Here is a 12,618-nt window from a genome sequence, read left to right on the forward strand (position 1 = left end):
CTGAGTGGTGATAAGGACAAGAGCCATTATGGAAACGTCCCATCAGTCTTGATCCTGGGCCCGAGGGGTCAACCCCAGAGACCTTCGTCTTCAGGGGCAGTCCTTCTTCCAGTGAGCTCCCCAACCTATGGGGCACAGCCTAGGTGCTGTGGTCTCAGTCTTGGGGCATTCCCATTTAAAGTGTCCCTCTTTTCCACAGAGGAAACAGGCTCTGGGCTTAGGTATCCGCCCTAGTCCTCTCACCTGGGAAGCTCCCATGTTGACTCCCTGTAGTGCCATAACTAGAGCCGCAGCCTTTCCTCTCCTCTCATTCTCCATTCATTCATCCTGGCCCCAATTATAACATACCTGAGTCGCTACTCTGAGGAGGTGCTCCAGGTCCTGATCAGGGCCAAAAGCCAATTTTTGGAGCTTTCTCCATATATCTGGCACCGACTGAGCTATGAATTTATCCTTAAGAATTATTCGGCCCTCCATTGTTTCTGGGTTCCTTGGTGTATGTGTTCTCAATGCCTTTCTGAGTCTTTCAAAGAAAGCTGACAGACTCTCTTGTTCCCCTTGTAAACCTCAGATAGTTTTTAACAAGCTTTACTCTGTGAGGCTTTTCATCCCTCAACTCTACAAGTAATAAAATGATTTCCATGCCAATTGTCTTTATCCCCCTCATCAGCAGACCAATTAGGGTCGCTCATAGGAACTGCCTGACACCCTGTGGGGAATCTTGTTCATTCCTCTTCTAATCTGCCTCTGGCATTTGTAGCATTATTCCTTTCATCTTCCCCAGCTTTGTGTAGTTTTGAAGACTTTATGTATTTTTTTTTCCACTTATAGTTCAATGTCTGTTTTAGTAATCAAATGACATCCTTCTAGGCTAACTCAAAAGACTGCATGAGACCCTGAAAGACCTCAACATATCTATCTGGGTCATCAGCAAATTTTCCCAAATCTGTTTTTATTTGCCTTAAGTCCTGAAGTGAAATAGGCATATGGACCTGTATTTGGTGCCCATTCTCTATTTTCTACTTACTGTAAAGTGAGTAGAGGGAGATATAACTTTGGCACTAGAGGGGGAGGAGTCTTGGTTGGTATTGGAGAAGGCTGATTAACTTCTGGCTCATTGGAGAATAGTATTATAAGCTAGAGAGCCTTCAGATGGCCATCACTCTCCATCTGACAGATTATATAGTGGCCAGGATTTTGTGCAAAAGAAAATGAAAGGTCAAATTTTTTCCAGTTCTTCAAGGCACATGTCAGAGGAGTTGCTATTGAGCCATTCATCAGGCTTCAGGATGTGGCGCCCTTCCAAAAAAGAAAAGATCTGTATCCAGTGCCTATTGTTCTTTCTTGATTATGTGAGGGCATCCCCTCTCTTACATGGATCAGCTAGACTTTAGTGGTCAAATGTCCCATCTGATCTCAGGCTGACTGGAATTAACCACTCTTTACCAGCATAGCCTCTCTTCCTGTTCTCCCTGCCCATTACCTGTCTCTGGACAGAGGTGAAGAAAACCCAGGCATACAGGCCCTGCCCTGAGTTTTTGAATCCTAAGATGCTCACTCTGACATGCTCTCTATTAATATTAGGAAAGTTTCTAAGCCATACTTAACAGGTAAATTGGATGAACCAGCCATTGATTTCTCCAACCAGGGTGAAAGTAAATAGAAAAAAGCAAAACTGACATGCCGAGGCTCTGAGGCCAAACACTTGGCCGAAGTTGGAGGAATACTAGTTATGAACTCCTTTTCCCCCACAGACATGGTAACAACTCAGGGTGGCCTTAACATCTAGAGGTCTGTTTCCTTTGCCCCCACAGCTCTATTTGAGGTAAGAGCAAAGGAAATGATGAAAGATCAGGTTAGTTTTACACCATAATCTTCAGAAAATCCCTTTTTGAAGTCTTTGATCACACAGTCTAGGACCATGGGTTTAGACTTGGGTGAACCCATGGTGTCTTTCTATGGATCTTGTCTATGGCCTGATACTATGAGACCTTCTCTGACCTCATGGGCAGTATCCTCAGTAGCTTTGCCTCCACCACTCCTGAAAACAAGACAGCTCCCACTCACCTCACTCTATGACCGGGGAGAGCACCTGCTTTTTTGCAAGTATCTCTGATCCATCTGGGTACTATTCTTACCTAGGATGGAGTGAAAGCCATTAGGAAATTGAAACTTTTAATTGCTGCCCATTGAACAGAACAAAGGATGAATCATGCCAACATCCAGTGTGAGGGATCTGAGAAACAAAATAGAGGAAAGACAGAGTAACAAGGTTTGGAACGAAGAAGCTGGGAATAGCTTTGAGAGAAAAGTAGCAATGAAAATAATAGTTTCCCTGTGCCTTTAGTAAGCTAATAATATATGTGAGGCATCTTGGATAGCTTTTGCTTGTTGTATAGCAAATATTATCCCAATCTTTGCAAGAAGTCTCAGAGGAAGGCACCAATGATAAACCTCCTGGAGAGGACAGATTGCTGTAGAGCAGCTAAACTGTTCAAGACTTTTCTATTAAGTTTGGCCTGGAAGTAGGAATATTTGATGAATTAAAAGTCAAGATCTTTTATCTACCTTTTTCTTTGAAAGTTATAATAGGATATGCTGTGATAGCAAAATTTTGTTCCCCCTCATTTGTCTTAAATGTATCTGAGGCCATTTACCCTCATAGAAGTCATTTAGAAGCAATGGAAATTCCTTTGCTCCCTTTTCTAAAGCAAATGTCAGCAGAAAATGTGTGCATTCTCTTCCTTGTGATGCAATCTGAATCCACTTAGTCCACTAAAGATAAGTGTTCCTCTAAAGCACAGGTTGCACCAGAGCAAAAAAATAATCAGCAGTGGGGAAGAAAACTATTATCTCTTCTAAAATTTCACCTTCCTTATTTAACATCCTCCCTGAGTATTCATTTATACTTAACACCATTCTTAGTGTGGAATGGAAATCACCACTAAAATTAAAACTAATTAGATCAATGAAGACTGGTCTAGTGAAATTATTTCCAATCGCCTGTAAATCTAACATGGCAACCCCTTTACTTCTTTGGCTACATCTTCTACTACTTACTCTGTTCCAGCCAAATACAGTGCCTGAAGGAGCCATCATTCTGTCAGGCCAGTTGCATTTCTATACAATGTTCGTATTCACAATCCATGCCAGAAGAAATTTTGGTGGAGAAATTCAAGAAGTAACTGCAGTTGGTTAAAGATGTAGTCATGTGCAAAAAGAATAAATGTAAAAGGTGAGCTATGAAGAGCTTATGAAAGATTAGATATAGTAAAGTTTTTGGGACACAAACCCTGGCATTCCAAGAAATGCTGCTTTCTTAACATTAGTAACAAAGTAAAGCCAGTGACTCAGATGGAAAATCTGCAACCACCACTAGCACAGAATACACTTTTTTTCTGTACCATTAAAAAAAAATCAATTTCAAGTTTGCTTTGCATTGACAAAGGTAGGGGTTTTACTTAGATACTTTATCATAAATTGAGGCAAACCCTGTATGGTATTGTTTTTAAGAGAAAAACTATTTTCCTTGGAAAAAAGTATCTTATACAAACCATAGGACCATTAAATATGGTTCACTCTGGGGTGAAAATAAGGAGAAAGTTCATGCTTTGTCTTGTGGGTAGCTGAAGAATATAGTCCTCACCAAAAGGAGTGGGTGGTCTTTGACATTTTTTTCTCAATATTAGCTTTTGACAGGGGGAAAAAAAAAAACCCTGAGAGAAGCATCAACCCATAATCCTTCTCAGCCAAGTAGCCACTCTTTGAAATGTTGCTGTAAATGATTTTATATTAACAGTGACTGTTGTGCTAAATGATAACATTGTCTCCTTGCTTTTATGCTCCATATCTCATCTTAGCAATACAATTTTTTACTTATTGTCTGTAACAATAAAGGACTCATTTAGATTCACCAAAATGCCGTGCAGTTTGATTGGTTTTCTATTTTAAAACAGGGAAATGGAAACACTTGGCTTTCATAGTGGCCTTAGGTGATTCTGACCTTGATTCAGTAATCCATTTAGAAGGTGGAAAAAGATTCTGTAATGCAAAGCACAAAACCCAACTATAATTATCACAGAATGTTTTAGAGTGAACACTCAAGAAGCGTTCCTTAGGTTCTTTGTTTTTATAATACATTTTACCTTAGATTATTCTGTGGTTATGTTGTCTCTCAAATACCATGAGGATAAATAGACATAATAGAAAACAGGAGTTAAAGGAGGAAAATGCATATTGATAGCAGAAAATACATAGTAGTAAGAAAATAATGAAGTAAAACAATTTTAACTGAGTGACATAGGCCAAAAATTTACCAGCATGTTATAATGTCCTCTGGAAAGCAATTACAAATGAAGCTAACATAGAAAGACTGTTTTAAGGAAAATGTTTGTAATGGCTGCCCTGTGTACCCATAGGTCTCCCTTTGGATACTCACAATGCAGAAGTATATTTACATTGCATTTCTACCTTGAACGTGTAAACTATCTTGCATTTTCAAAACTTTAAAATGGAGCAAATGAGTTATTGGAAAAATATTGTAAGATATAAAGGAAACAAAGGCATATGGTATGCTTCTCTTAGAGTATTGATACTTCTAGCACAGTCTTAGGCATTTTATGGTATACTTAAACTCTTGCATTGAGAACTCTCTCCATTACCTTATGTTGTCCAGGTCAGTAGTCATCTTAAATATTTACTGGGCCGTTATGAGCCTTGGAATTCAATGCAAGTAAATGCTATTCAGATATGTTTAAATTGAAAGATGCTTTAGAGGTAAATTGGTCCAGGGATGATAGGAAGATAACAATCACAGATTCTGTTAGTTGCCTGGAATACTGGCAATATTCTCAGTTGGGCTGCCTGGAAATACTGTAATGAGCAAGACTCTAAAGCCCCAGCAGGCCTAGGGAAACAGAACCTTGAGAAAGTTCAGTGTGTCTTCCAAGGACATAGAAGAGAATATTTGCATCCTTAGCACCAGATATTTGTCAACAAATATTCCTTGTAAAAATTAAGGTAATAAAACTCATATAACAAACAATTCATGATTTTAACTATTATAAAGTATACAATTAAGTGGTTTTTAGTATCTTGGTGGTACTGTGTCCTCAGTATCTAATTTTGGAACATTTTCATCATCCTAAAGGAACCCCATGCCTCTTAATTCCTCCAATCTTCCCATCCTCTGGAAATGGCTAGTGTCCTTTCTGTGTCAATGGATTTGTCTGTTCTAGACATTTCATATAACTGCCATCACAAAATGTTATCTTTTGTGTCTGGCTTCTTGCACTTAGCATAATATATTTCAAGGTTAATCTATATAGTAGCATATATCAGAATTTAATTTCTTATGGTCAATATTTCATTGCTTGGACATATCACATTTGTCCATTCATCAGTTACATGATTTAGTTTTATATTAACCAAGTACTTTTTTTTTTAAAAAAGATCTTTTTTAGTAATTGTAATTATAATTTTGTATAATTATTTATTAATGTAGTTTTCCTTTGATACTACTTGCTTTTATATTCATATTTAACCCCATAGCTTTTCATGGAACTAGACAAGACCTTTCACATGAATCACCCCAAATTCTTTAAAAATTGTAAGAACACATGACATAATCTCAGAGTCATTTAATTTTCTATCCCCTACTTGAGATATGTTCAACATTTGCATTAATGTATAAAAAATAAAACAGTGATTAAGTCTTCTTAGAGTGGGCAAAGAGATAACAAATGAATATCCAGAAAATATAAGATAGAAATCATCTACTGTTAGAAATATCTATCTTATTAATATTTAAGAACTCACCCATGGCCTAATGGCAAGAATACAGATTTTGGAGCCAGGCAGAATGGGTTTGAATGCTAGTTCCACTGTTTCTTATTATATATTTCTTGGCACATTATTTTAAGTTCTTCATCTGTGAAATGTGGATAATAAAATAATCTTCCAAACAGGAATAGAACAATGATTAAAGGAGTTAATATATGTAAAGTAACTAGTACATGGCACACAGGACCTCAAGAAATATTAATTCCCTTTTGCAAACATTGCTTCTGCTTCATAATTAATAATCTAGTGTTATCTGAATGAACTGAATAGACATTCCGTCTCTGCCTTTAACACATGTTATTTCATTTTATTAGGAAAACCTTCTGTTTCCATTGCTTTCATTACTTCTAGAGTTGTTGGCTTATTTCCTATCTGACTTTCCATTCTCCTTGTGTTTATTTAGGCCAGGTCACTTATCAGAATTTGCAGTAAAAGCTGGTGCATTTTTTAGCCACTTTTGTATTCATATTTAGCCACTGTATGCTTCACCAAACTGTAAATTCTTTGGGGAAGGTAACAAGTTAAATTTGAAATCATGAAGACTGATATGTTACCGTACTTACAATTTTTAAGCTAAAAATTAACCCATCATAGTATGCACTGTATGCATTTATGTATGAGTTATATTCATACACATATATATGTGTATATATGTATATACACATGAGGTATTAATGGAAAGATGTTACTGGAATCTGGGTTCTTGTTCATGGCATTGATGAATGGACTTTGAGAACGAACACACAGGTGGCAAACAAGCAAGTCTTTATTATAGGAAAGCAAATAGCTCCCAGCACAGACACTGGAAATGGGAGGAAGAGTCCCCAATTCCTATTGTCCTATGGAAGTTTTTACTTAAGGATGAGGTACCAAGAAGGGTTCTAGACATCATTCCTTTTCCCCATTGGCGTTGTCCAGTCACCTATATCAGGCCTTATCCAGTAGGGCTCTTAGAGATGGATATGCCCCATAAGTTGTATGGCTACTTTGTTCTTTGCCCTAGACTGGGAGTGGCCATTCATCTTATTCCTTCTCTATCAGTCAAGGTGTGAGTTAGAGATTAGCATACACCTATATGTAAAGCAGATATACTTTATCTAAAAAACAAGGCCTGAGGAAGTTATTTCCTGTAACTCCCAAATCATATACATTAATAAACAACTGTATCAAAGAATACATCAAATCCCATGCTACTATACTATATACCTAAATCATTATTCATTACTCTGCCTCAAAGGAACTTGTGAATCAAAGATCATACCTTTTACTCACAGAGAATTGTGTGTCTCCTGTCATTTCTTCACTTCCAATTTTCCACAGGGAGACTCATGGAGGGCCAGAGATACAGGAGGAGAGGAACCCCTAAATTATAAAACTCAGTAACTTACTTAGGCACTGGCACATCTGCCCATCCTCTCCTCCAGGGAAAGCAACATTGCCTTGGCACATAAAATCCTCTCTGGGAAGAAGGAGGTTTTCTGTCCTGGAATGAAGCAAATGACTCCAGGGAGAATATGAATTTAAGTCCCTCCAGTTCAGCCTATTATCTCTAACTTCCAAGACATGTTATTCACTCATAAAGCCCAATCTGTGAAGAAAATATTCATGCAGTATTGTCTCTGAACATAACCATGTTTCTCTGGAATTTGTGTCTCCATTTTCCAAATGTTTCTTGGAGGAATGAATTAATATGGTGTTTTCTTATTCTATGAGTCTATTTTTCAGGTATTCTAATTGATTTTTAAGAATTTCTCTTTTAACATTTTCTCTCCCTACTGCAATGGAAAGCCCTGTAAACATGAGCTTTACCTTGTAGTTCTTGTGGAATTCATGCTGGTAATAGTGCCAGATACAAGGAAGTTACCCATCAATACTTGGGGATGTGCAGTTTCTCCAGGTAGTCAACATGGGGAGGGGAAATCTATGTTTTTGCTATTTGAACATATGAAGCTTGATGATATGGCCTTAGAAGTTACACAGCTAAATTCTTTTGTTATTTTTGATGTTAATCTATCTGGTATGTTGAAGCATCTCCATGACATAATGCAGATGTATGCCTGAATAGGAGTTTGATTTCAGTACTTAAAATTAGTGAATTTTCAAATATGTTTTAATGCAGCTGTTCCCATTGAGTTGACACTTAATTCTGTGCCTGGCTCTGTATCAGTCACCTTGCATACACTTTCTAATTTTTCATCTTTGTCTCCTTGGAAACAGGTATTGACTACAGTTTAAAGTAGTTATTCAGGTATTCTTTTTGGAATTTACTCAAAGCGATTAGTTAGAAGGGCTGACTAGAAGACAGTCTAGGCACTCCATTTTTAAGAATAAGTTCTTACTCATGAACTTACTCACTTAAAGGAAATAAGTCTCTTATGCTACTGAGTATTATTTACAGCTTTGAAATAGTACCGTACAAATCTGTAATTGTTATCTGTGAAGGATGATAGGGTGTTTTGCCATTATCAACTACAGTGGCATGTAATTTTTCTCAAGCATGGTATAATCTGTTTCCTAAGATTCTGGAAACCAATATGTCTAGACATTGTGTTCTGATGCAATGTGCAATGAGAGCTCCAGGAATATAAACAACTTGGTACATGAGCCCCTGATTGCTTTTGCTTATTTCTCCCGTCATGATATGATTGATGTTTGCAAGTGTGGTTATTTGTCACTCCTCTGTGCCTATTCTCTTCAAAGGTTGAGCTTCTAGGCAGTATTGAATAGTTTTTGTCAAGATTTTGTGGTTGTTTTTGCTGTTCTCTATTATTTTCACTGACATCAAGATTTTTTCATGGATTTTATTTCTTTCTTGGGAAATGTTAGGTTACTTTCAAAATAGATTGTACTAGGACTGCATTGGGACATGAAATAAATGACACTATTAAATGAAGTTCAATTATTGTGTTTGATGATTATGATAGATCAAGATGGCAGGAAAGGATTTGATATTCCTCCTATCAAGAAAAAGGGCTTAATTCTCTCCTCTCCTTGCATCTCTACTTGCCTTAGTAATTTGGCCAATAGAATGTATTAGAAGTGAAATTATGTGCATTCCAAGCTAGGTCAAAAGAATCTTGCAGCTCCAAAGAAAGCCGCAGTGTTAGTCATACTTAATATTGAAAGACTGTTTTTGTCTAAGATTGGAAACAGAGCAATGATATTTTCTCTCAATGGGTGTATTGAACATTTTATTAGAACTCCCAGTCAGTTCACATTGCTGTGGCTCTGGCATAGGCCAGTGGCTACAGCTCCGATTAGACCCCTAGCCTGGGAAACTCCATATGCCATGGGAGTGGCCCAAGAAATGGCAAAAAGACAAAAAAAAAAAAAAAAAAAAAGTCCCAGTCAGTTCAGTAAATCTAGAAAAATAAATAAAAGGCATACAGGAGGAAATCTAACTGCATTCATTTATTTGTAGATAGTATTATTTTCATGAAGGAAACTATAAAATATGTGTGAAAACAAATAGGTTGTTTTAGCACAGTTGCAGAATTTAAAATCCATATGCAAAAATCAATTATATAATCTCTTTGCTATCATTGGATAATCATAAATAGAGATCAAATATGCTTTACAACATTAAAAATAGAAGTCCTTCAGGCTCTAAATCAAAACAAACAAAAATATGTCCAAGATCATTACACTGAAAATACAGATTTTTGTTTGGTGAATTAGAGTCCCTGAATGAATGCAGATTTATGCCATGTTCAAGCATTAGATACATGAATATTATTAAAATACTAGGGAGAAACAATGTACTTCCATACATTGCAATATTATTCAGCGATTAAAAGAAAAGGCCTATCAAGCCATGAAAATATGTGGAGGAAACTTACTTGCATGTTGCTAAGTCAAAGAAGCCAATCTGAAAATGTTCAATTAAAAATTAAAGTGTTCTACAAAAATCAACAACCCAATCAAAAAATGAGCAGAAGACTCATCCAAAGAAGACATACAGAGGGCCAGTAGGCAAATCAAATGTTCAAGGTCACCAGCTGTTAGAAAAATGCAAATCAAAATGGCAGTGAGTTTTTCTAAGTCTATGAGTCAGTATCTGTTCTGCAAAGAAGTTCATTGTGTCCTTTTTTTAGATTCCATAGGTAAGTGATAGCTTAGAAAAACTTATGGTTTCCAAATGAGCCATATTGAGGGGCAGGGGGATGCACTGAGGATTTGGGATGGAAATGCTATAAAATTTGGTTGTGATGATCATTGTACAACTATAAATGTAGTAAAATTGAGTAATTAAAAAAAAAGAAGTGTGTGTGTGTGTGGGGGGGGTGGTTCAGGGATTACCCTCATGGCTGCCGGGCTTAAGAATCTCTCTCACTGCTATGGCTGTGGTAAGAGCTGCATTGGGGGATCAAGCCCTGGTCAGGCAACATCCCCATGTCACAGGTGGCATGGAAACAAATTTATAAATAAAGAGATATTGATAGATTGATGTCGATAGATAAAGAAGTCAATAAATACATATATCCATTCCTACAGTGTAGCTAAATTAATTGGTAGATAAGGCAATAATAAAGGATCTCCTGACACTATACCTCTGGTGACAGAGGCTTTGCAGTAGGGGCCTGGGTTAATAAAAGCAGCGAAGTGGATTTATTTCTTGGCCAGACGGTATCTGCATGCCATATGTGGGTGCAGAAATACAGATACGTAAAAAATAAAGATGTTAATATAGAAATTAAAAAAAACTATAGTGAGTTATCATATCATACTAGTCAGAGTGGCCATCTTTGAAAGCCTACAAATAATGCTGGAGAGAGAGTGCAGAAAAGGGAACCCCTCATACACTTGGAGGGAATGTAAACTCGTATAACCATTATGGGAAACAGAATGGAGGTTCTTTAAAAAACTAAATATAGAACTACCATATGATCCAGCAATCCTATTCCTGGCCATATATTCAGAGAAAACTCTTATTTGAATAAGATACATGCACCCCAGTGTTTATTGCAGCACTATTTACAATAGCCAAGATGTGGCAGCATCCTAAATGTCCAACAAGAGATAAATGGCTAAAGAAGATAGAGTACATATACATATATGTGTATATATATATGTATATATGTGTATATATACTGCATACATGCAATGGATAATTACTCAGCCTTAAAACAAATAATGACATTTGCAGCAATGTGAATGGATCTAGAGATTATCACACCAAGTGAAGTAAGCCAGAACAAAACAATTATCATAGGATATCTCTTATATTTGGAATCTAGAATATGATACAAATTACCTTATTTACAAAACAGAAATATATTCACAAATATAGAGGACAAATTTATGGTTGCCAAAAGGATGAGGGAGAAGAATAAATTAGGAGTGGGAGATAAGCCTAATAAAGAATTAAAAGGTTCTGTATGATTCCAAATATATTACATTTTGGAAAAGGCAAAACATCAGTGGTTTTGGGGATCTTCTAATAAATTCCCTTTTTTGATTAAGCCAAAAGAAGACCCAATATATTTGGCATATAAATATAAGCATTTTTGTTTCATTTATTTTTATTATTTCTCAGACAAAAATAGAAAAGTATACTAGTTGGGAGTCGATTTGGAGACTGAATGAAAAGAACAAACATAGGGGTTCCCACTGAGGCACAGTGGGATAGGTGGTGTCTCTGGAGTGCTGGGATGCAGGTTCATTCCCTGGCCTAGCACAGTGGGTTAAGATCCAAAGTTGTTGCAACTTCAGTAAGGTCGCAACTGTATCTTGGATCTGATTCCTGGCCCGGGAACTCCATATGCTTTGGGACAGCCAAAAACGGAAAAGAAAGAAAGAAAAAAAAAAGGAAGAAAGATAAAGACTTTAAATATAAATATTCTTTTACTCAGAAGACTCCAATGAGGGAAATTCATATCAAAATGGCAAATATCTAACATGAGTGGGGTGACATCATCCCATGAAAGTTGTAGAGACAAATCCAACTCTGTATGTATAATTGTGATTCACAATAAATTTGAATCATGTACACAGCAAGACAGACAGAATTACTCTAATGGACTACACAATATACATAGCCAAATTTTGCTTTCTCTATATAATAGACTCATTTGTTATATATAAATTTTGGCCTTTCTGTCTGATAGAATTCACTGCCTTTTTTTTTTTTTAAGACAGATTTTACTGGTATTTAGGATTTTTAACTAAAAAGGTTTTCTGACATTCTTTTTAAATTTTTTCTCCAGTATCTACAATTGACTCTATATAAAATATAATTGAAGTTCCTACTGTGGCACATTGGGTTCAGAATCCAACTGCAGCAGCTCAGATCACTGTAGAGGCAGGAGTTCCATCGACAGCCTGGCACACTTCCATATGCCCCAGGTGTGGTTGTAAAAGAAAAAAATCCAGAAAAATTAGAATATTAATTTTGGAAATTAGACATTTACCATTAATCAAATATTTAGAAAATCAAGTGGTGAAAAAGAATTATCAATGTTTATAGAGTAATATAACTAAAAAATGAATTCTGCTTTCACATGTTTACCTCATAGCCTTGGACCTGCCATCTCACCTTTGGGAGCCTCCACTTTCTCATATATAAAATGAGGATAGCAAAACTACTTTGGGGAACAGATGACAGATGAGGAAAGCTCTTTACACACTCACCAATGTATGCTATTCTTAAGCATTCTTATTCTTAAATATAGTAACAGCAATATTAATAAACCTAAGAGTAGCATGAAATTTTCACAAAGCTGTTTCTTCAGTGAAGAATATACTCAAACAATATCTTGAATATTTGAATAGTGGAGA

General features: G+C 36.4%; 1 long non-coding RNA gene across 2 annotated transcripts in view; it reads left to right on the forward strand.

Annotated features, from left to right (window-relative positions):
• Positions 1-12,618, forward strand: part of LOC102166247 — a 264,337-nt gene that overhangs the window by 90,428 nt on the left and 161,291 nt on the right. Inside the window, exon 3 of one of the 2 annotated variants that reach the window (XR_002341541.1) lies at positions 3,071-3,236. The exons of the other annotated variant lie outside the window; for it this stretch is intronic. This is a non-coding gene — a long non-coding RNA (uncharacterized LOC102166247). Of the gene's footprint in view, positions 1-3,070; positions 3,237-12,618 lie in introns of those variants that run through there. 2 annotated transcript variants of the gene reach the window in all.

Source organism: Sus scrofa, chromosome 2 (assembly GCF_000003025.6).
Source record: "Sus scrofa isolate TJ Tabasco breed Duroc chromosome 2, Sscrofa11.1, whole genome shotgun sequence".
Taxonomy (NCBI): domain Eukaryota; kingdom Metazoa; phylum Chordata; class Mammalia; order Artiodactyla; family Suidae; genus Sus; species Sus scrofa.